The sequence below is a fragment of the Triticum aestivum genome, chromosome 1D (genome assembly GCF_018294505.1).
Source record: "Triticum aestivum cultivar Chinese Spring chromosome 1D, IWGSC CS RefSeq v2.1, whole genome shotgun sequence".
NCBI classification, from domain to species: domain Eukaryota; kingdom Viridiplantae; phylum Streptophyta; class Magnoliopsida; order Poales; family Poaceae; genus Triticum; species Triticum aestivum.
Genome location: NC_057796.1, coordinates 2,033,806 through 2,059,571, shown reverse-complemented (window position 1 = coordinate 2,059,571; position 25,766 = coordinate 2,033,806).

Here is a 25,766-nt window from a genome sequence, read left to right as displayed (position 1 = left end):
GTATTTGGAGAACAGCGGGGAGGTGCTGCCGAAATTTTGTTTCGGGTTGGAGTACGTCATGAAAGCGGACCCAACCTACACATTCTCGGGTGGGATTAGGACCTATCTTTACCTTTTACATAGCTCAGTGCATGTCGTAAAACTTGATGGAAAAACTTGTTACATAAAAAATTATGTGTGTGTTTCACTTATATCAAAGGATGGAAGAACGTGAGTGGATGTACACCGGACATCCCAGCATGGAGGGTATCACCCCTGAGTGGAGGTCGAGGACCAATGATTTACTGGAATTAGTATTTGCTGGAGAAACGCCAGTTCATGGAATTCGGTGCCCATGCACGGAGTGTGATAACCAGACTGAAAGAGATAAGATTACTATGAGTAAACACTTAGGCAAATATGGGTTTACGCCAGGCTATTACCGGTGGATCTTTCACGGTGAGATAGAACAGTCCAGGGCGGAGGTGGTGTGACAACGCACCGGCAAATATGTACTCGGATTGAAAACCTGTTAGATGACATCCGCCGTGCGGATCCGCGGGAGGACCCGAACTCCGAGGAGCCGTCGGAAAGCCCTGAAGAGTATCATGCAGCTTTGTTTGCGGCACAAAAACCCCTTCACGCCCATACAGAGGTTACTCAACTAGATGGCATTGCACGCCTAATGGCCCTGAAGGCAAACCATAACATGAGCATAATTTGCTTCAATGAGTTATTGTCAGTTATTGCTAGCCTGTTGCCTAAAGAAAATATATTGCCAAAGAACATGTACGAGTCGAACAAAATCCTCGGTTCACTTAAGATGCCGTATGAGCAAATACATGCTTGTCCAAACAGATGCATGTTATTTAGAAATGAACATAAAGATGCAAATTATTGTGTCAAGTGCAAATCCTCTAGGTATATTGAGGTAATAGATGATGATGGTAGCAAGAGGCAGCTCACAATTGCCGTCAATATCCTTCGATATCTTTCATTCACAGAAAGGATCCAGAGGCTTTATATGACCGAGGAAACTGCCCAATATATGAGATGGGCCGCCGAAGGGAAGATGTACAATACAAAAAAGATGCAACATCCACGGGATGGTGAAGCATGAAAGAAATTTGTTGAAGTTCATAAGAAAACAGATGACAGGAAGAGTGTAGCTGTTGGGATAACAACCGACGGGTTCAATCCTTATGGTTTGATGGCTGCCATATACAGTTGTTGGCCAGTATATGTTATCCCCCTAAATCTGCCGCTTGGTGTTTGCATGCAACGACATCACATGTTCCTAACGTTGATAATTCCAGGTCCTAACTATCCCGGGAAGCATATGAGTGTGTATATGGAGCCATTGGTGGACGACTTACTTGTTTCTTGGAACAACGGGGTCCGGACATACGATGCCGTTTCAAAGAAGCACTTCAATATGCATATCTGGCACGTGTGATATTTTGTGGTTGTTGTGTAAAGGGGAAGTGGCCTTGCCCAGTGTGTCGACAGCGTGTGACTTTCATTTGGCTGGCTAAGGGTCACAAGTATGTATTCTTTGACCAACATCGGCAGTTCCTTCGTCTTGATCACCTATACAGACAAGACGCTATGCACTTCCAAAAAGGTGTTATTGTTGATGACCCGCCACCACCTATTATGGCCGGTGCCCAGCTTAAGGATGAGTTGGATGCTCTTGAGGAAAAGCTCGATGGGAAAGGTTTTGTCGGATATGGAGAGACACACCAATGGACTCACATTCCAAGCTTATGGAGGCTCCCTTACTTTAAAGATCTTCTACTTACACACAACATTGATGTAATGCACACTGAAAAAGAATATTGCAGAGGCCTTACTCGGCACGCTCCTCCACACCGAGAAGTCAGAGGATAACATTCAGGCTAGGATCGTTCTAGCCAAACTATGCAACAGGCCAAAATTAAATTTGGTGCCTCGTGCAAAAGGTAATTCTTGGAAGAAGCCACCAGCCCCTTTCACCCCTTCAATGCCCCAAAGGAAGGAAATTCTCCAATGGATTGTGAACAACTTGTAATTCCCTGATGGATACGCAGCTAATATCATGAGGGGAGTGAATATGGCTACAAAGAGAATAGGAGGCCTTAAGAGTCATGACTACCATGTATGGCTTGAGCGGATAATGCCTGTGATGATTCGAGGGTATGTCAGAGAGGATATTTGGCGAGTGCTGGCGGAGTTGAGCTACTTCTTCCGTCAGCTGTGTGCCAAAGAACTAGATTATGAAGTGGTAAAAAGTTGGAGGAACAAGCACCTGAGTTGCTATGCAAGTTAGAGATGATATTTCCGCCAGGTTTCTTTAATCCGATGCAACATATGATCTGACATCTGGCGTATGAGGCTAGAATGGGAGGACCTGTGCAGTTCCGATGGCAGTATGCACCTGAATGGGAGTTCAAGCATCTTCATGGGAAATGTAAGAAAAAAGCCCGCATTGAAGACTCCATAGCCGAGGCATATCTGAACGAGGAGGTGGCCACGACCACGACAAAGTACTATCATGACAGTATTCAGACTAGGTTAAATCCATCTCCTCGTTAGAATGAAGAACGCACCAGTAATGTTTCCGACCTTAGCCTCTTCAAAGGCCAAGGTGGCAAAGAAAGTGGACCGAAGCCCAAGAACTTTTCACCTATTCATTGGTCGACTATTATGATCTATGTCTTGACCAACATGGAAGAAGTGCAACCGTACATAAAGTAAGTGTAGGACACCTTTATTGACAACTACTCACTAGTCTTGAGTTCTAACTCGAATTCTTCCTATTGCTAGGGAATTCCAGAACGAATTCTGGAAGCTACCACGGCCTCCTAGCGACGAAGAATCAGCAGACCTTCTTGAAGATACAATTGCCGATGGCAGTTTCATTTCTTGGTTCTCAAGAAAAGTAACTTTTCTAACTTTATGTTACTTCAAGTTGATCTTACTTGCCGGTAGTGCTTCCACTAATGAACCAGACAATCTCCTATTAATCTTGGAGGCATATCAGGAGGTTGATATGGACGCCAAAGTGAGAGAAGTAGCCAAAGGTTTTGAATACGAGGCCAAGTCATTTAAGGCTTACGACATGAATGGGTATTGCTTACACACTGATAAACACACGTGTGAGAGGCCCAACTGAAGGTCAATAAATAGTGTGGTCTATTGTCTAGGGACAGATGGACGTCACTACTATGGAACCATCGAAGAAATTAATGAGCTGCAGTATTGTGGTTTACAAGGAGTGAAGCCCATCGTATTCGGATGCAGCTGGCTCAATCTTGAGAAAGTGAGACGAACCCCTAGTATTGGCTTTGTCGAAGTTGAACGAGCATCGAAATATGCAGGAAATGATGTCTATATTATGGCTCAACGGGCTACACAAGTGTTTCTTCTCCCATACGCGTGCACATCTATGGAATATATCGATCTCTTGAAGTCGGATGTCGTGTACAAGGTACCCCCGCGTATCAAGGTACCTACCCCAAACAAGGACGATTACCATATAAACCCTAACACATACGAGGGAGAGTTCTTTCAAGAAGCAGACACTAACGAAGACGAAGTTGATGCAGAGGAAGATGATGGCGTGCATCACGAACATGATGCTATGGAACATGAGGCCATGGATGACATGGAAGTAGATAATGCAGAGGACAAATACGAGGATGTTTCTGACCCTCGAGATTTGGCATTACTTATGCGATGGCACATGGGGCTAGATGAGGATTAGGGCCCCCCTGCAGACTTCGAGGATGAATGTATGAACGGGCGTGATAGCGATGATGAAAGCCCTCATCCAAATGTTGCACCTAATATTGACCCTTATTTTTAACAACTCCATGTAATCGTGTGAGAACTCTATGTATGTATGTCACAACTCTATGTATTCGTGTGTGTCACAACCCTATGTATTCGTGTGTGCAACAACTCTATGTATTCGTGTGTGCAACAACTCTATGTATTTGCGTGTGTAACAACTATATGTATTATTGTGACAATTCCATTTATTCTTCATATGTGATATATTTATTGTATTTACATCAAGTTGTATCATCTGTACTAACTAGTTTGTTCTTCTTCGTATCAGGTGATTGAAACATGACAGGTAGAAACAAGATTCCAAAGGAAAGTTTGAAAAAAGTGAATGATCCGTACAATGATCAACCTGCTCGACCGGTGAAAGCGGTGGCCGCTCCTTCATCGGTTGCCACAACCGCCAAGAAGGCCAAAGGATTGGCGGGTCTAGACACCCGTCGGCAAAACGTGAGAAACAAGGTCGAGTACCACGCGGGGGAGGAGTAGGAGGCGGACGAGGAGGGGAAGTAGGTGAGGCAGGAGGAGGAGGCGGACGAGGAGGTGGACGAGGAGGGGGAGTAGGTGAGGCAGGAGGAGGAGGCGGACGAGGAGGCGGACAAGGAGGGGGGGTAGGTGAGGCAAGAGGAGGAGGCGGACAAGGAGGCAAGAAGAGGAGGCGGACAAGGAGGGGAGTAGTAGAGCACCTCTTTCTTCTCCTCGACCCTCTGATGTAGTGCTTCACCGTGCTCAGAAGGAGGAAACAGAGGATGGAGATGAGGCATGTGAGGAGGAGGACGAGGAGGATTTTGCGGAGATGGTGGTGGAGGATGAGGAGGAGGAGGTGGAGCACGATGCCGCCGAGAGGAGGCTGGTTGTTCGTCAGGTTTCTGAGGGTGGGGATGGACCCTCACGGGTGACAGAGCACCACGAGGTGAGCGGTTCGCAACCGAGCGGTTCGACTATCAGCACTACTTCAGAGGGAAAGTGTGGCTGCGTGGTCCTTCAAAGCTTCCAAGACGTCCATATGTGCATAGAGACGTGTTGATTAAACCAATGGGAGGGAAGTAAGTGGTTATCTCGACTCATCCAATATAAATTGTACCTTTTTGCATTGGTGATGGATGAGGTCACAAGGGATATACAAGGAGATATCCCATGGTGTATGCTCTTTGCGGATGATGTGGTGCTAGTTGACGATAGTCGGACGGGGGTAAATAGGAAGTTAGATTTATGGAGACGAACCTTGGAATCGAAAGGGTTTAGGCTTAGTAGAACTAAAACCGAGTACATGATGTGCGGTTTCAGTACTACTAGGTGTGAGGAGGAGGAGGTTAGCCTTGATGGCCAGGTGGTACCTCGGAAGGACACCTTTCGGTATTTGGGGTCAATGTTGCAGGAGGATGGGGGTATTGATGAAGATGCGAACCATCGAATCAAAGCCAGATGGATGAAGTCGCGCCAAGCTTCTGGCATTCTCTGTGACAAGAGAGTGCCACAAAAGCTAAAAGGCAAGTTCTACAGGACGGCGGTTCGACCCGCAATGTTGTATGGTGCGGAGTGTTGGCCGACTAAAAGGCGACATGTTCAACAGTTAGGTGTGGCGGAGATGCATATGTTGAGATGGATGTGTGGCCGCACGAGGAAGGATCGAGTCCGGAATGATGATATAAGAGATAGAGTTGGGGTAGCACCAATTGAGGAGAAGCTTGTCCAACATCGTCTGAGATGGTTTGGGCATATTCAGCGCAGGCCTCCAGAAGCTCCAGTGCATAGCGGACGGCTAAAGGGTGCGGAGAATGTCAAGAGAGGGCTGGGTCGACCGAATTTGACATGGGAGTAGTCCGTTAAGAGAGACCTGAAGGATTGGAGTATCACCAAAGAGCTAGCTATGGACAGGTGTGCGTGGAAGCTTGCTATCCATGTGCCAGAGCCATGAGTTGGTTGCGAGATCTTATGGGTTTCACCTCTAGCCTACCCCAACTTGTTTGGGACTAAAGGCTTTGTTGTTGTTGTCATTTCCTCACATATAATATGACTTCACTCTTCGAAATGCAGGAGCTTAGTAAAAGGTGGTGAGAGGCGTCTGCCACGGTCGCCGAGTGGCATCATTGGGGGTCTTTGTAGGTCAAATTATCCTGGACTGGTCACTTTTCCGAACGGTATCATTGAGCCAGCTTGGTCATGGGATCACTACAAACTTGCACCGGATTTCCTGGATATGTGTCAGAGGGTTTATGATAACAGAGCCATGTGAGTGGTCAACGATTTCTGGGTAAGTCCTTTCAAACACCTAAATGTCAATACCAAAAGGTTTAAATTTGCCATAGTCATGATTTAACCCTTCTCACATGTATGCATGTTTGTAGGATTTCTATACATGCGTTGAGGGTCAGAAGGATCGTGCAAATGTGGTGGTTGAGAATATTGCGAAGAAACTAGTCCACGACATGCACTATGAGGAGCGCGTCCGGTTAGTGGTCAAGTATCACGCGGACTATCTCAACCATTGGATTTTCAAACAGGAGGCTCCAGGGACGCATCTTTCACGGGACAATTACTTCAAGGCAAGTAACGATGGATGCTTGTTATTCCCTACACCGCATAATTAGAATCCTTACTAAGATGTATTTGTTTAATTTACAGGTGATTCCTCGGTGGTGCGCTGACAAACGTCTGTGCTGGGAGAAGATCGTCGAACGGTGGACAGATCCAGGGTGGCAGGATGAACACAAAGTAATATCTGAACGGCGTAAGTTGATGGGGGGTCGAGGACACCGTCAAGCCAACCTCACCATCCCAGATGTCGTCTCAAAACATGTAGGCGACCACATCCTTTTCTTTTCATCATGTTCTCTTTCATTTGTGAGCATTTCCTTGATTGTTTGGATCGCTTTCTTTTGCAGAAAGAAGTCACTGGCAAGGATATCACTTACTTCGAGGCATGGACCATCAAACGTACCAAAGACGACAAGGACAAGGACCCACTCCACCCCGAGAGGGACTGGATTAGCTCTAAAGCCCCAATCATATGGAGAGAACTAAACCAAAAAATTGAAGGAGACGTACGGGCCTGACGCTGAACCTCACGTGCTACCGTTCGACCCTCTAGTGGCCATTGCCGCGGCAGGCGGTAGACCGAATGGCTGGATGGCGGTTCACCTCGATTCTGTCATAACCTCCTCCCTTCCGAGAGTCAACACGCTCCGTGCTATGAGTACTGGCTCTACTCCTACCATAGAGCATCACGTACCACATTCCGTGAGCATTATTGAGGATATTCAGGTCAGTGCTTCTTCGTTGATCCTTCATGGTCCTGCATATTTGCATTTCAACATGATTGACATTTGCATTGCCATATTGTAGATTCGACTGATTGACACCGAGAAAGAACGAGATGAAAACCGGGCCAAGCTGAAGGCACAAGATGATCTAGTGAAGTCTTTACAACATATGGTGGCCAATCTTTGTTCCATGCAAGGCCAACCAGTGCCAGAGATGCCACCGACGCCAGAGTGGAACATTTTGAGTTTCGTTCAAACTATTTCTATCACCATTTTCGGCATTACCATATGCATTCATCTCACTATTGTGTCAATCCATCACTGCTCAACCCATCACAAGGGTCGAACAATGTTCCGGTAGTTCCACCTCAAGTTGGTGGAGTTGGGGCAGCAAGGGGAATGATGCCTTCTAATGTTGATCTTATCACTCCGGTTTATGGAGTTGGGGCAGCAAACGGAATGATGCCTTCTAATGTTGATGTTATCACTCCGATCTCCAAAATCGCGTGAACTTCATGTTATGTTATGTTTGAAACTGTTCCTTGTATGTTGAGAACTCTTGCATCTTGAGAGTTGTAAACTTGTGGTAGTCGAGTGTCTTCACTACCATTTCACCTTTTATGCACTATTGCTTTTATGTGGAGTGTTTTTCCAGAATCAATCATTGCTTCTTTTGTTCAAAGATGCCTATATGTGACATGTTCTATGTGTGATGAACTATATGCTGCTGCTGTATATGTTTCGCTCAGGAAAGAAACAGAAACAGGAAAAAAGGCTCCTGGGCACACCATTGCCGAGGGCGGCTCTCGGCAATGACTGTGAAACTGGACCAGAATGCACCCTTTACCGAGAGGCCTCTCGGTAAACGTGTACCAAACAGTATACCCTGACACCTTTACCGAGCGGCCTCTCGGTAAAGGATAATAACCTGTAGCCCTCCTGGCAACATTACCGAGAGGCCTCTCGGTAAAGGAAAAAGGATTACCGATGGTGGCTCTCAGTATTTTCACGGCTTTTAGGAGAAATGACGTGGCCCTGCCCTATTGGCTCAGTTTGCCGAGAGCCACACTCGTCAAAGATAGAGTTTGCCGAGAGTGGCAGTCGGCAAAGAAGGCCCTCGGCCTGCTCCCCTGGTCCCACGTGTCGGAAGCTGACACGTGTCAGCCTGCTACTCGCTCTCTTTGCCGAACGTGGCACTCGGCAAAGTTGGCCCTCGGCCTGTTCTCCTGGTCGCACATGTTAGGAGCTGACACGTGTCAGCCACCTACTGGTTGGCTTTGCCGAGAGTGGCTCTCGGCAAAGTTGACCCTCGGCCTGTTCGCCTGGTCCCACATGTCAGGAGCTGACACGTGTCAGCCACCTATTGGGTGACTTTGCCGAGAGTGGCTCTCGGCAAAGTTGGCCCTCGGCCTGTTCGCCTGGTCCCACATGTCAGGAGCTGACACGTGTCAGTCTGCTACTGGCTCTCTTTGCCGAGAGTGGCACTCGGCAAAGAAGGCCCTCGGCCTGCTCCCCTGGTCCCACGTGTTAGGAACCGCCGTCACCGTCTGCTATCCGTTAGCTATTTTATTTTGCCGAGTGGTACTGTTTGGTTCTCGGCAAAGTCTTTGCCGGGTGCCCGTGTTCTGACTCTCGGCAAACTCCTGTTTGCCGAAGAGGTGTACGCCGGGTGGCTTTTGCCGAGGGTGACACTCGGCAAAGGCTTTGCCGGCGGTTTTCGGCCCTTTGCCGAGTGTCCGTGGAACTCGGCGTAGCCCAGAATACCAGTAGTGATGGCTGAATTCAGACTGGTATTTAAAGGCAGCAGACACGAATGGCATCATCTTTTGTCAAAATTAGAGTATTTACCACTTCCATCAAAAAGTTTTGAGTCTGACAGCATGCATTTCATCTCTAAGTACAAATTATTGGCATGATGAGCACCCACAATAAGCTGCAGGTAGTATGTGCAGGAGGACGAAACGAAAAAAGACATGGAACTGGAAGAGGCTGCACCATCGGATCCCAGACACGGAACCGCTCGATCCTATAGTTTAATAAGTTCTCTAACGGAAATTAATTTTCTGGGTAGTCATACTAACCATTGGCTTCTTTGATTTAGTGGGAAATTCATGATGTGAGGTATAAGTTATATGATTCATGTGCAAAAGCTTAGACAGATTTAAATTCAAAGTAAGAAACAATACTTTGATTCCATTGGTCAGTAATCTTGGTATAGGTCCCGCAAAAAAGGTATTTTGGTATAAGCACCGAGCTCTGCTCCGGTGCTCCCCCCTAACCTAATTTCGGAGGGGTATTTTTGTCCCCGCGAATTTGTTTTTTTCCTGGCCCGCCGTAGCCCAGATCCAAGCCCTGTCTAGCCCTGTATAACCCAGACCGTATACGTACAGTACCCTGGTCCCAAAAAAAACATCACACGACCCCACGTCCACGTAAGACCTGCCGAATCCAATCATTCACGCAACTCCATCAATCTCGCGAGCATTGACGCAACTCCATAAGTCACGTAGTAGATCTCCAGCGGCGGCTATCTCGTCGCCGGCGATCTCGTTGGACAGCGGGCGCGGCGACGTCGTAAATCTCCAACGAGCGCGCACAGGTACCGCATCCCGCGTCCCCCCTCTAGTCTCGCTCGCGGCAACATCGAATTGCCACCGCCAGTGGTTGTGCTTAACCTAGCGGGGCGGGTAACCTAGCTACCCGGCGGCGCATGCGATCGTGGATCTTGTTCCGGTAGTGCTGCTCCTCATGATCTGGGTTCACGTAGCGTCAGTTGCCATCGGCTATCCGCACCACCAGTATCGTTATTTGATGTGGCGGCTAACCTAGGTATCCGGCGGTAGAGTTAATCACAGATCTAGCTAGCTTTTGAGATCGTGCAGTTCCTTGCGATTGAAAGTGATCACGACGGGTGTCGTGGCCATCTTCCTTACTAAGTTTGGCAGACCTGAACGACCTCGGTTGGGGTTCTTTACATAACATCCGTGATCGTGTCCTATGTGTTGTATATTTCATCATTGATAATGTTTGCACATGTGATGATACATATTATTGGGTGTAGGAAATGGCGGACGAGGAGTTAACTGATATCATGGTAGACATGGAGTTTGGAGAACTGATGAAAGACTAGATAGAAGATTGGTCAGATGATGAAAATTCAAATCGTGGAGATCGGTCAGAGAATGGGACGATCTTAATGTGAGTGGCATTGTCATGTTGTAATTTTTTGGTGACATCCGATAACATTAAATCTTTGTGTTGAAAATTTATAGATCGATGAGCTTGATGATGATCAGGAAAACAACTCGGAGCTCTCGAATGAAGATTAAATTAGTCAGGTACGGAAGTGAAAAAATTTGTTGGCATGCAAATTGAATTTCTTCTGAAATATTATATGATAAGTAATGATGTATTTGTGTTGTATTTTTCAGTTCATTTCTGAATGTCATAATGCATACGACTATTACACAGAATCCGACGCGGAGACAGGCCTTAACGACGAATCATTAGATGCACGTAATTCTGGGGAGTCCCAGTCGTCGGTCACCATGAGTGAGGTATGTGTGTAATCAATGTTCTATGGAAGTAATGTTAAACCATAGAAAACTGTTTTCATGGCTGTTGGTTTGATTGTGTAGGTGACACAAGATGATGGGGCAAAGAATGTCCAAGATACTGCCAGTGCAGATGATAAGAGGGAAATGTTCATGCAGATAAGGGAAATGACCTTTAGGTCTCACGATGCTGCGTATGATTTCTACAACAGCTATGCTAGAGATAATGGTTTCAGCATTAGAAAGAATAAGGTCAAGTATAGCAAAACCGAGTCACATCATATGCGTTATAGGCGGTTTGTTTGTTCCAGACAAGGGAAACGTGACAGCAGGTTGCTAACCGAGGAAGGACACAACCGTAGGCTCAGAGCCAACACACGTTGCTTTTGCGAAGCGCACCTGACCGTCAAGCTTGACCAAAAGCGTGGGGTTTGGTATGTTGAAAATTTTGAGGACAAGCATAGCCATATGTTGGCAGGACCGGACGAGGTACATTTTCTTTGGTCCCACAGAAAAATCAAAGAGTACCAGAAGCATAAGATAATGTCCATGGGAGCTGCAGGGACTAGAATTCACGACATGATGGATTGCTTCATCAGCAAACATGTAAGGTCCGGCGGTGTTGGTTTTACCAGGCGTGAAATATACAACCTTTGCGCCAGGGAGAAGAGGAAGCTGCTTTCAAAAGGGGATGCTGCTACAGCCATAGGCATCATGGCCAGTAGGAAACAGAGGGATCCTAGCATCTTTTTCGAGTACAAGCTGGATAAGGAAGGACATTTGAATAGGATGTTCTGGTGCGACTCCCAGTCTCGTCATGACTATGAGGACTTCGGCGACATGCTTGTATTTGACAGCACGTACAAGATGAACCGCTATGGTATGCCATTCATACCTATTGTTGGTCTTAACAATCACCGGAAGACCACTGTTTTTGGTTGTGCCATAGTTTCGGAGGAGACCGAAGAGACATACGTGTGGCTTCTGCAGACTTTTTTGAGGTCCATGTGTCAAAAGATGCCTAAGAGTGTTATCACAGACGCTGACGCTGCGATGATCAAGGCAATTCGCAAAGTTTTCCCAGACGTGTGGCACCGTATATGTACGTGGCATATAGAAAAAAATATGAAGATTCACCTCAGTCACAAGTCCTTGAAGGAGTTCCGAACTCTTCTGTACTACGACACGTCCACGGCCACGTTTGAGGAGAGATGGCACGCATTTTCCAAAAGATGGCAGTCGGAAAAAACTGTAACATGGTTGAGACGGATGTATAAAAGAGGAGACTGTGGGACGCGGCTTATCTAACAGAGGGGTTTTGGCTTGGCATGAAAAGCAACCAGCGGAGTGAAAGACTGAACTCATGCCTTCACCTCCACCTAGACGATGAAATGACCCTGGTGGATATGATTTTGCACTATGAGAACGCCGTTGTGCGTATCCGTGAAAACGAGGCGCGAGATGACTGCACGGCCTCACAGAGTTTACCTGTGCCAGTTACTAGCTCGAGGGAACTTGAGATAGCTGCTTCTCACATCTTCACTCCATCAAACTTCTATATGTTGCAAGATGATCTTAGAAAAATTGGTGGCATGGAGATTGTAGAAATTAAGCTGGGAGACAGATCACTACAGTACATCGTGGCCTGGAAGAATAACCGGAAGCGCCGTTTTTGGGTGGAGTATACACCAGTAAATTCTGCAGAAACTATAAGGTGCAGCTGCAGAAGAATGATTCGAAAGGGTCTACCTTACAAGCACATATTCCATGTACTGAAGCACATGAACATAACTGAAATACCAAAGTGTTTAGTTCTTGTTCGGTTCACGAAAGAAGCAAGGTTGGGACTGCCCGCGAGGCGCACAAGCGATCTGTTGGGATTTGGTTGGACTGGGGCCGGGGAAAGAATGAAATATAGCCAGGTCAGTGTGTTAGCGTCAGAAGCTATGCATGCGGCATGCAAACAGCCTGCTTTGTGGGATCAGTTACAGGAGAGCTTGAAGGCTGTGATAGCTAAGAGTCATGAGTATGATCTGCTACAGGAAAATTTGATCAAGCAAACAAATGAGATCAGTAAGTGTGCAGTTGAATATGGGACAATGGTGAAGGCAACATGATTGCGGTTAAAGATCCTATGAAAGTGTCAAGCAAAGGTGCAAGAAAGGTAGATGAGAGCCGCCCTTTCTCGAAAAATGGTAGACCATGTTAGGAATAAACCACGGTTCGCCATGGCCATCTATGTGTGTGTCACGTTGGTGTGTCCGGCGCGTTGGGCAGGGGCGTTGCGAGCGGCTGGAGCCAGTTAGTGCATGTAGCACGCGCGTTAGGAGATATGCATGCACGAATGGGTTGTTAGCCGGTAGTGCAGATCCTAGAGATATTCTAGGAGAGTCGGGGATCATCTGTGCGTGATTAGTGGCCGGTTTGGCAACTAGATCGTGTGAGTGCACCTGGGTATAAAAACCCCCACCTTGTACGTGGTATGTGCCATAGTTTGAGCCGAGAGGAAGAAATACAAGAGAGAGAAAAAGGCGCCGGCGTTCGCCGCTGGGGCGGGCGTCCGTCGCCGCGGGTGTTTGTCGCCCGACAAAATCGTCTCTTCGTATTCTTGTGATTGTTTGTCGATCCTCGGCTCCAACAATTGGTATTAGAGATTTGTCGATCCGCGGTGAGTCCGCAGCGAGCGTGATGATGTAGAGGCCGTGGTGGCACGGCAAGGAAGCCACGGAGGCGCGGCACGGCGAGGCGGCATGGAGGCGCTACACGTCGCCGTTGAGGCACGCGGTGGCGTTGTTCCCGATGCGTGACGCGTGCCGGCGGTGGCAGCGTTCGTCGGCGGCTGCGCAGTGAAGCTCTGGGCCGTGTGTCGGCCTGAGGAGATGCGCGGTGCTGCGGCTGTCACCGGCATGCGTTGCCGGAGCCGAAGAAGATGGCGTATGTGGCCGCAACCGAAGACGAGGAAGACCGCGCATGTCGCCGGAACGTCGATCACTGGCGGGGAAGGAGCTCGGCGTGTGTCGCCGAGGAAGATGATGAAGACTGCGTCACGCGTGGTGGAGGCTGTAGCGACGGCCATGGCGACGAGGTCGTGGTTTAAAAGGAGATTGTTAGGAATAAACCACGGTTCACCGTGGCCATCTATGTGTGTGTCACGTTGGTGTGTCCGGCGCGTTGGGCAGGGGCGTTGCGAGCGGCTGGAGCCAGTTAGTGCATGTACCACGCGCGTTAGGAGGTATGCATGCACGCATGGGTTGTTAGCCGGTAGTGCAGATCCTAGAGATATTCTAGGAGAGTCAGGGATCATCTGTGCGTGATTAGTGGCCGGTTTGGCAACTAGATCGTGTGAGTGCACCTGGGTATAAAAAGCCCCACCTTGTACGTGGTATGTGCCATTAGTTTGAGCCGAGAGGAAGAAATACAAGAGAGAGAAAAAGGCGCCGGCGTTCGCCGCCGAGGCGGGCGTCCATCGCCGCGGGTGTCTGTCGCCCGGCAAAATCGTCTCTTCGTATTCTTGTGATTGTTTGTCGATCCTCGGCTCCAACAGACCACTCTCTTTTGATGAGTTGAAAATCCGGTGCGGCGCTTGCAAAGAGCTAGGACACACTAGACGTAGCAAGAAATGCAAACTAAATTAAAAGTAAGTGTTTGTATGCATTCTGAATTATTAAATTTTTTATCATTCATTAACTTAGCTTGTCTTTTATCATGTGCAGAAAAGTGGAGATGGAAGAAGAGTAGAACACTTGCTTCAATTATTTACTGTGTTAATCGGGCGGCTCATACTCTGGCTAAGGTAGCTGTAGGCGATTGTGTTTCTTTGGTTTGGAGGCTTTGGCCCCCTGGTTGTATCCTTAGTGTATTAGCAGACGAGATCCCAGACTTTGTTTAAATAAAGTAAGATGTTTCCCTCCCCATGTCCTAAATGCCATTAAAAAAGTAACTGTACCACTCTCCTCCCCACCACGCACTCACCCACCTCCCACGGGCGCCGGTTCGAACTCCCCTCTTATCCCCACCTAAAGTAGATCGAGAAAACCGTCGCCGGCGACCGCTGCAGCCGCCTCCATGGAGAGAATCCTCGGCTGGCAGAGAGCGATGATGGAGCTCGCCGGCGATGACGAGGGGTGGCGCGCGCAGTTGACGGAGGTGTGTGGCTGGTTCCCTGCATGGAGATGTTGGTCAACCACGCGCGTGGCCTCGTCAAAGTCCTCACCGACGCCGAGAAGAAGCGCGCCTTCCCCTACGGCCGCGGCGTCCCGCCGGCTCTCCTCCTCGTGTGGGCAATGCGAGAGGCCACCCTGAGCGACTCCCCTGTTCAGCGCGCAAGGTGGTGGATGTACCGCTCCACCACCATGACGCTGCGGCCAGATCCAGCACGCGTCGCATCGATGGCGCAGCGCGTCGAAGTCGAGCTCGCTCTGCCTGCGCCCGTCAACCTGGACTACCAGGTCCGCCACGTGCCGAAGCTAGTCCTGCCATTGGGCTCTGACATCATGGAGGACGACATGGAGGAGGTACTGGTCATCCCTGATGACCATGAGGTGGACGAGGAGGACGCCGTGGAGATGGTAGCGCCGGTCGCCGTCGAGGGTGGCAAGACAATGCCCATCGACGTCGAGCTCCTTCCCCTCCTCCCTAACATAGTGAAGGTGGAAGAAGAGGAGGTGGCTCAGGATCAGGTGGCGCAGCTGTCGAATAGGACGGCGGTCAAGAAGAAGGCTTCTCCGTGTGTGGTGCGCCGCTCACGCCGCCTCAAATTTCTGAAGAAGTGAAAATGGGCACAGTTGCTGAAGGAGGAGGAAGCTGCTGGTTATCTTTAGTTAGGTATGCTGTTATATGTTTCAGCATATAAGTTAACATTATTTTGGGTTTGATGTTGGTTAGGTATGCTTTTATATGTAAGCATATAAGTTATGCAATTGGTACGGTTTCGTCGGGTTCTTTGTGGCTGAAGAACTGAATATCTACTGCTCACCCTAAGTGTCAAGTTCAGTTAAATTTCAGAATATTGAATATGTACTGTTGCTTTGCTTCAGTGTTGCATCAAAGGTGTAGGTGCTGCTAGATGTTGCTCCTATGTTGCAACAACACAATGAACTGGGCTGCTGCATAAATCAGTAGTGTTGCTAGGTGATGTGCCCATGTGCATCACTTACCAAATATAGAACATGCCAAAAGTGCATTGTCTGCCAAATATAGAACATGACAAAAGTGCATTGTCTGCCAAATATAGAACATGCCAAAAGTGCATTGTCTACCAATTATGATGGCCCCATGTTATTTATGCTGCAATCTCTGTTACACTTTGACCATAAACTGAGTAGCAAATAATTCACTAGCATTTGATCATGTCAATTACAATGATGTCAATAACTTTATGAACAATCTACTTGCTAACTATGACATCAATCATAATGGCAAGCAGGCCAAGATACAGAAGACCTCCAAATCCTAAAATCCTCTCCCTATAGAGCAATATTTCCTTCTGCATCTTAACCATTGCCCTCTTTTCTTTCTCATTCCTTTTAATTTTAGCTTCATATTCTGTAATCTTAGTCTCCAGTTTCTTGTTCTTCATGGCAAGATACTTAATGACTGACTTTGCTTTGCTATCCCACTCCCCATCAACCCATTCAACATACTCAAAAGTGATATCATCCTAAATAAATCATGAGCAATTCAAGTCAATTTATAACTGAACTTGTCTCTGCAATCGTTAAACACTGAAGTTTTTTGCAGCTTGACCGCAATAGCGGTACTAGTTTGAAGATCATGCTCAGTAGACTAACCTCAAACACACATCCCACGAATGCGCTGCCAAAATTGTCTGCATCTATGCAGACACGGCCACCAGGAGTTTCCTGATGACCACATTGATGGAGCTTGTCATGGCCACGGGCCATGAATTGTGGGCGATAATGCTAGGATGTAAAGAACAACGCTAAAGAACTTACCTTTTTGCCACCAAAGTGTAGCACTGAAGAAACACTAGCCATGAGTTCTCCCGGGTCGCCGCCGCCCACGAAACCCCCGCCCCTGTTCCACTCGATCCGCCGCCGCTGCCTCCTGTGCCACTGAATCCGCCCCACCTGCTTCCAGGACCCAGGGTTCGACCTAAATTGCGGTCGCCACCGCTCTTCTCGCCGCAGCCGCCGCCGCCGCCCGCCGCCCATCTCGCTGTCATGCTTTCGCCGTCGAGATTTGGAGGTGCAAATGGAGAGAGAGGGCTAGGGATTTGGAAAGGGAAACGAGAAAAGGGGAAAGATCGATGTGAACCTGGCAAAATGGGCTAGTGTAGCGCTGCCGGCACGATAGGCCGCCCGTGGGGCCCCTCACGTGGTTAGATGGGCCGTGCCTGGCATCATGGTGAGTACAGAAAAAGTTAATTATACATACAATAAAAAAACGACGGGTTTGTAAAACAAAATAGAAAAACATGATGCCTGATAACACGCGATAGAGCCAACGAGCTGACATGACTAATTTTCATTTGTGTAATATTACGTTTTGGCTCGATATATTTACTTAGCTAACATGACTACTTTTCATAATCATGTGATGAGGGGAATTACCAGAAGATTATGACATGCATATAGCTAAGGCAGAAGGCTAAGCTTGGTAGAGTTTTTAAAAAAGTAAAGAACGTGAAAAAATTTATATGAAACTTAGGAGAGCAGTTGAAGAGAAAAATAGAATGCGAATACTATTAATGTGAAAAATACAATTATAAAAAATTGGAGAACGAGAAAAATATTAAGCAAGAACAATTGATAAGTGAAGCCAAAACTTTATTGGTACGACCAAATTGTCTTCTCCGAGCGAATTGTATGACCGAATTGTCTAGTACGAGTGAATTGTGTGACAGACACATACACATGTATGTGTCCCAATATTCGAGATGCCCTGTTTATTACATAAAAATGATAGAAACCCTAAGATAATCATGCCGTCGAAACCTTCGACCGGACTAAATCCAAACCACAAAAACTTGAATCTTGCATGCCGCATGAATTCTTCAGGCGCGCCTTTTCCTTGCGATTTCGCGAATTTTGTTGTTCACACACTCCATCGTGTTCGAAGGTGACATAATCAACTCGGCGACGAAACGTATTCTCCTTGCGTCAACGGTGGCCTGCGAAAAATGACATAAAGGTTACATGAACCAAAGTTGCTACACGACCATACTAGATAGTCTACAAACGTAAATAACAGCAGACCTGTGAAAAATCGCGGGTCATTTGGTCCCCGTCCCAATGTTCTAGACATTCTGTGACAAAAAGGCCACAAGAGTTCTTGGTACATGTGCAAACATTAGCGGTCACTAGTATAAAAAGGGTCAAATGTCAAGCACATTAGTGCCGGTTTGCTTTTAAGCCGGCACTAATTTGTGCATTAGTGCCGGTTCCAACGACTAGCCAGCCGCTTTCATTAGTACCGGTTCGTGGCCGACCTTTAGCACCGGTTCGTGCCACAAACCGGTACTAAAGTGAGTGGTTGTAGGATGTTGTCAGTTCGGGGCCCCTCCAGCACCTTTAGTACCGGTTCATGGCACGAACCGGTGCTAAAGGTCGTCCTACATAAACCCTTCGTCCACCCGAGCTCGCTCTGTTCTTCCCCTTTCCCCTCTGCTGTCTGTTCTTCCCCTCTTCCTCTCGAGCTCATCACACATTTTGCCGAAAATTTGTCAAGATTTGAAGGCCCCCATCCATTCAAATGATCACAAAGGTTAGCAACTTGGTCCTTTCATCTCTCGTTGCTAGATTAGCTCTTGCAATCCTTTGTATAGTGATTAATTTATGAGTTTAGTAATTTGGTAGAAAATATATGTGCTAGTATTTGATTTATATGCAATTTGTGGTCAAAACTAACACTTAGTTTGCATATGTAGGTGTGGTTTACTTAGTGCCTTCTAAATCTCCATCGTAACCACAGTCGATCGCCCGCACCGTTCCGACGCCGGCACCACCTTGTGGTGAGCCTCTTGTTCAAGAATGTTTTACATTACCAAATTGATGTTTGTGTGATTTGGATATATAGTTACTCGTATAATTATCTTACCCGTACGTTGTTTGTTATACATAGTGCCATGGTTTTGATATCCGTCCCCGTCGGCCCTCGTCCTTGTTATGATTCGGATGTGGTATATTCTCTTTTAAAACTAGTTGTTGCATTTCGTGTTTATGACAAATTATGCCCATCAAGTTGACATAGATATTTTTGTCTAGGAGGTTTGTGAACCGGAAATTCCAACCGACCCTATTGTCGAGAGGTTAAATTTAGTTGAAAGAGAAAACGAGTATTTGAAAGAAAAATTGAAAATAATTGAGGGGGAGAAGATGGAATTGGAGTTGCATGTTGCCGATGTCATCGATGATCACAAGATCAAGATGGAGAAAATGCGCTTGAAGATTAGAAGGATTAGAAAATATGCCATTGATAGTGAGGCTTGGTATCATTATGCTGTTGGATCAATTGTTACCTTAGTTGCGATCTTGATCGCATTTGTTGTTGCATTTAAATTCTTTAGTTAGAGAGTTATTTGTTTGTTGCATTTAAGTCTTGTATGAACTTTATGTATGAACTTGTATTAATTTGGTCTATTCGGTGTTGTGTAATGAAGATGAGCCGACAATAGATGTAGATGATCGATGCTCTCCCGAGTTCATTAATGGCGTGCAAACTTTTCTGCTTGCGGCTTAGGAAAACAAGCAGGCGGATGGTTTTATGCCTTGTCCATGTTTAGTCTGTAAGAATGATCACAATTACTCTACGTCAAGAACCATTCACGTCCACCTGTTTAAGTTCGGTTTCATGCCCCACTATAATGTTTGGACCAAGCACGGAGAAAGAGGGGTTATGATGGAAGACAATGAAGAAGAAGAGGACGACGACAACTACACTGGCCATGGGTTCCCTGAATACGATGATACAACAATGGGGGAAGAAGCTGAGCTGACAATGCGGGAAGAAGCTGAAGAAGAGGCATCAGATGAGCCCGCTTATGATCTAGGTCGGGCCATTGCCGATGCAAAGACAAACTACGCAAGTGATTTGGAGAAGAAGAAGCTGCAGCACATGTTAGAGGATCACAAGAAATTGTTGTACCCGAATTGCAAAGCTGACAAGAAAAAGTTGGGCACCACACTGGAATTGCTGCAATGGAAGGCAGAGAATGGTGTATCTGACAAGGGATTTGGAAAGTTGCTGGTAATGATAAAGAATATGCTTCCAAAGGACAACGAATTGCCCGAGAGTACGTACGAAGCAAAGAAGGCTGTCTGCCCTCTAGGGTTAGAGGTGCAGAAGATACATGCATGCCCTAATGACTGCATCCTCTACCGCGGTGAGTACGAGGATTTAAACGCTTGCGTGGTATGCGGTGCATTGCGCTATAAGATCAGGCGCGATGACCCTAGTGATGTCTTGGGTGAGCTCCCCAGGAAGAAGATTCCTGCCAAGGTGATGTGGTATGCTCCTATAATACCACGGTTGAAACATTTGTTCCAAAACAAAGAGCATGCCAAGGCGATGCGATGGCACAGAGAAGACCGTAAGAAAGACGGAAAGTTGAGAGTACCCGCTGACGGGTCGCAGTGGAGAAAAATTGAGAGAAAGTACGGGAAGGAGTTTGCAGATGACGCAAGGAACGTATGGTTTGGTCTAAGCGCACATGGCACTAATCCTTTTGGGGAGCAGAGCAGCAACCATAGCACCTGGCCTGTGACTCTATGTTTGTATAACCTTCCTCCTTGGTTGTGCATGAAGCGGAAGTTCATTACGATGCCAGTGCTCATCCAAGGCCCTAAGCAACCCGGCAACGACATTGATGTGTACCTAAGGCCATTAGTTGAAGAACTCTTACAGCTGTGGAATGGAACAGGTGTACGTGCGTGGGATGAGCACATGGGGGAAGAATTTGACCTAAAGGCCTTGCTGTTCGTGACCATCAATGATTGGCCTGCTCTCAGTAACCTTTCAGGATAGACAAACAAGGGATACCGCGCATGCACGCACTGTTTGGATGATACCGACAGTATATATTTGGACAATTGTAGGAAGAATGTGTACCTGGGACATCGTCGATTTCTTCCGAGCAGGCATCCCGTAAGAAAGAAAGGCAAGCATTTCAAAGGTGAGGCGGATCACCGGACGAAGCCTCGCCACCGTACTGGTGCTGATGTACATGATATGGTCAAGGATTTGACGGTAGTGTTTGGAAAGGGTCCTGGCGGACAACCTGTTCCGCATGACGCTGACGGACGCGCACCCATGTGGAAGAAGAAATTTATATTTTGGGACGTGCCCTATTGGAAAGATCTAGAGGTCCGCTCTGCAATTGACGTGATGCACGTGACGAAGAATCTTTGCGTGACCCTGCTTGGCTTCTTGGGCGTGTATGGGAAGACAAAAGATACACCTGAGGCACGGGAGGACGAACAACGTATGCATGGAAAAGACGGCATACATCAGGGTCATGCCAGCTATGCTCTTACCAAAGAAGAGAAGGAAATCTTCTTTGAATGCCTACTCAGTATTAAGGTACCGTCTGGCTTCTCATCGAATATAAAGGGAATAATAAACATGGCAGAGAAAAAGTTCCAGAACCTAAAGTCTCATGACTGCCACGTGATTATGACGCAACTGCTTTCGGTTGCATTGAGGGGGCTTCTACCGTATAACGTTCGATTAGCCATTGTGAAGCTATATGCATTCCTCAATGCAATCTCTCAGAAGGTAATTGATTCAGAAATCATACTAAGGTTAGAGAATGATTTGGTGCAATGTCTTGTAAGTTTCGAGTTGGTGTTCCCCCCATCCTTCTCCAACAACATGACGCACGTCCTAGTTCACCTATGCGAAGAGATTAGCGTTTTGGGTCCTGTATTTCTACACAGTATGTTCCCCTTTGAGAGGTTCCTGGGAGTCTTAAAGAAATATGTTCATAACCGTGCTAGGCCAGAAGGAAGCATCTCCAAGGGCCATGAAAATGAGGAGGTCATTGAGTTTTGTATTGACTTTATTCCTGACCTTAAGCCGATTGGTGTTCCTGAATCGCAGCATAGGGCAGACTGGATGGAAAAGGCACGCTAGGAGGGAATCAAAAAATATGTATGGACGAACATTCTCTCACTGAAGCACACTACACAGTTATACAGAATTCCGCCTTGGTGGCTCCGTATATGGACGAACACAAGAATTTTCTACGCTCCAAACACCTGGAGTGGTCTGATGACTGGATTACACGTGAACAAACCAGGAGTTTCGCCGGCTGGCTACAGACATGTACCATGCATGACGCCTCTATTGAAGATGACCTGTACTCGCTGTCCCAGTTAGCATCTTCGAATATAATGACTTTCAAAGGGTACGAGATAAATGGTAATACATTTTACACGATCGCCCAAGATAAGAAGAGCACCAACCAAAACAGTGGTGTCCGCTTTGATGCAACAACCAAGACGGGAAAGGAAACATATTATGGTTACATAGAGGAGATATGGGAACTTGACTATGGACGTGATTTGAATGTCCCTTTGTTTCGGTGCAAATGGGTCAATATGACACGATATGGGGTAACGGAAGACCCGCAGTATGGAATGACAATAGTGGATCTCAACAATCTTGCGTATGCAGACGAACCATTCGTCCTAGCTAATGATGGGGCACCCATTTTCTATGTGAAGGATATGTCTACCAAGCCGAGAAAAAGAAAAGATAAGGAAGCGAATGCATCATACAATGAGCCAAGGCGCCACATAGTTCTTTCTGGGAAGAGAAACATCGTGGGAGTGGTTGACAAGACAGACATGTCAAAAGATTATGAAAAGTTTGATGAAATTGCTCCATTCACAGTGAATATTGACCCGAGCATCCAGTTAAATGTTGAAGATTTTCCATGGCTACGGCGCAAAGGGACATACGCGAAGAAAAAGTTTCACACCCAAAGATCTGGGATGTGATCGGCTTCACTATCATCAATTTCTTCTGTGTTCCACACCCAGGAGGGAATCTCTGTAATAGTTAGGGTAGTTATGTGTTTTGGCATTTGAACCGCGAAGAAATTTTATGTGCAAACAAATTCTTTCATGCATTTACTGATTTTGTCAGCTAAATGACCCTGAAATTGAAAAGCATTTCAAATGAACTCAGAAAAGGTTGAAAGTTGGCATGGTATCATAATTTCATCCACATAGCATGTGCAAAAAAGTAGAGAGGGTTACTGCAAAAACTGGATGCACTTCGTGTATAAAATGGACAACCTCTTTCGAAGTATCAGGGTTTCGGACGAAAACTCATCCGTTACAAAGGCATTTCATTTTTTAAATAACCTAAGCATTACTAAATTGAATATAATGATAAAACACACTAATATTAAACATAAAAAAAAAAGAATAACTGAAATCTATTTTCACAGTTAAGTTATTCACAAACTAGTGATTCACAATTATTTCAAATAATTCAAAATGTAAACTATTCAAATTTGTAAACTACCGACACTAATAGAAAGTTTGTAATTTTTTGTACCTAAAGCAAAAATATTCATAAAGAAACTCTAAATACAGCAAAAAACAACTCAAAAAAAACATAACAAAAATAAACAAAGCAAAAAAAATAAGAAAATAAAAAAGCCCGCCTACTGCGCCACAGCGCCCTGCATACGACTAGAAACCCGACCTATTGTTGGGCCAGGATGCAGGCCCGCAAAGGCCCAATAGGCCCACAGGGCAGCATAGAACAGGTAGGCCCACAAGGCCTGCAATAGAGAGGAGCTCGAGACAGCTGCCGCAGCGGGACTTATAAGCAGGTGCGGGCGCCCTTCGGCTAGCGAGGTGGGACTAAACTTGCCCGCACCGCACCTGCGCCACCGCACCCCTTTAGTACCGGGTCATTGCTCCAACCGGTACTAAAGGGGGGGTCTTTAGTACTGGTTGGTGCCACCACCCGGTAGTAAAGGTGTGCGCTTCCCGCCGCTTCGCCTGGCCAAAACAGACCGTTAGTACCGGTTGGTGGCTCCAACCGGTACTAAAGGTGGGTTCTATATAAGAAAACACTTCAAAAAAATTCGGCAGTTCGTTCTCCCTCTGCTTCTTCTCCTCTGCCCCGTCGCCGCCGCCCCTCATCGCCGCCCCCGTCGCCGCCCCTCGTCGCCGTCCCCGTCGCCGTCCGTCGCCGTCGCCGCCGCCCCAGTCGCCGTCCCCGTCGCCGTCCGTCGCCGTCCCATCGCCTCGCCGTCGCCGTCGCCTGCGCTGTGAGCCCCTCTCCCCGGCCCCTCTCCTCCCTCGAATCGAAGCCACCGCGCCGCCGGCGCCATAGGGTGCACACGCGCACGCGCGCGCGCGCACACACACACAGGCACACAGAAACACACACGATTCTGTTTTTTATGTTTTTTATACAAATGTTTTAGATGAATTAATTAATTAATTAGATTAATGTCAAATAGTATATAGAAATGTTAGAAATTTTAGATGAATTCGATTAATTTCAAATTGTTTTAGAAATGTTAGGAATGTTATAGAAATGGTAGTTTTTAGTTTCTTAAAATTTTAGTTATAGAAATGTTAGCAATTTTTCTGTTTTTTGGTTATAGAAATATTAGAAATGTTATAGAAATGTTAGTTATATATGTAAAAATGTTAGAAATTTTAGAATTAGTTTTAGCTAGATGAATTAGATTAATGTCAAATTGTTAGACGATGATCGATGTTTTTTTGAGTTTCTTATAATTTTAGTTATCACAATCCAATCATTTAAAAAATGTTACTTTTTGCGGGCATATAGTATTTGTTCTCGACGATGCCCGGCCCGCATCCTCACCGTCGACCCGTTCGCGATGACGTCCGGCTGACCCATGTCCATGATTGGGCTCCGCCGGGCTGGCACTGGGAGGTGCTACCTTGAGGGGCGCGCCGCTTGGTGAGGAACCCGGCCTTGGGTCCCGTCGTCGACCCTGATCTCCTTTGGTGGCGTTCGCGTGGGCCACATTCGGTGCAGAGGGAGCCAGCCCCGCCGGAGGTGGTGCGTCGTCGTGTCAGCGAGGAGGACGAGCACATCCATCGCTACATGGCTGCTATGGATGTCAGGTTCTCCAATACCTGGCAGGTTCTTTCGGCAGATGACCGGAGATATGATCCTGTGATGGTTCCTAGTCTTTGGGTGTCCACCGCCCGGGCCCCAGGAATCGCGAGTGGCCTAGATTCTTCTATAGTATTCGATCTTTATTAGCTACCTAGCCAGTGATGTATTCGAGATTATATATTATTCGAGACGATGTATTCGAGATTATATATTATTCGAGACGATGTATTCGAGATTATATATTATTCGAGACGTTGTATTCGAGATTATATATTATTCGAGACGATGCATATTATGTACTATATGATTCAGTTTTTCCTTATTGATTGCATCCATGCATTGTAATTTGAATACTAAATTGTTTTATATTTCTTCTGTATTAGTTAAATAAAAGCTATGGCGGACAATACCGGCAGAGAGGGAGAAGAGGCCCTATTTGAGATCATACGCAGCCCTAGCAGGCAAGATGATCTGAATGAAGCAAATGACGGCTCCCAATATCTGAACAATACCAGGGAGGGTGATGATAAGATATTTGATCTCGACGACCGAGCTGATGAAGTCATGAACTATGATTATGATTATGATGACGCAGACAATGATTATGATGACGAATACAATGTTCATCTTGAAATAACAAAGACTACCGGCGAGGTATATTTATATAAGCAGGCATCTAGTGATCATCACATGTTTTTTTATTTGAAGATATATTAACGAATCGATCTTTCTTCTTTCAGCCCTCCAGATCGAGCAAATCTGCTTCTACAGACAGCAGGACAAAGTGCTGCCCGAGCAAAAAGTTGAAGGTGGGTGTAAAGTACAACATCGATTCCATCAAAGCTAGTGGCGAACCCCTCACGCCTAAGAACACTGCGAGCAAGTTCGTTCATCAGTGCGAAGTTCTTGTGAAGGACCAACTCCCGATCTCCATTCAAGAATGGAAAGAGCCAAAAACTAAAAGCCCAGATGTTACTTGGGTCGACGACAGAGCAAAACAAAAGCTTTGGGAATCTCTGATGGAACATTTCACCCTACCAGATTATTTCACTGATGCAGATGT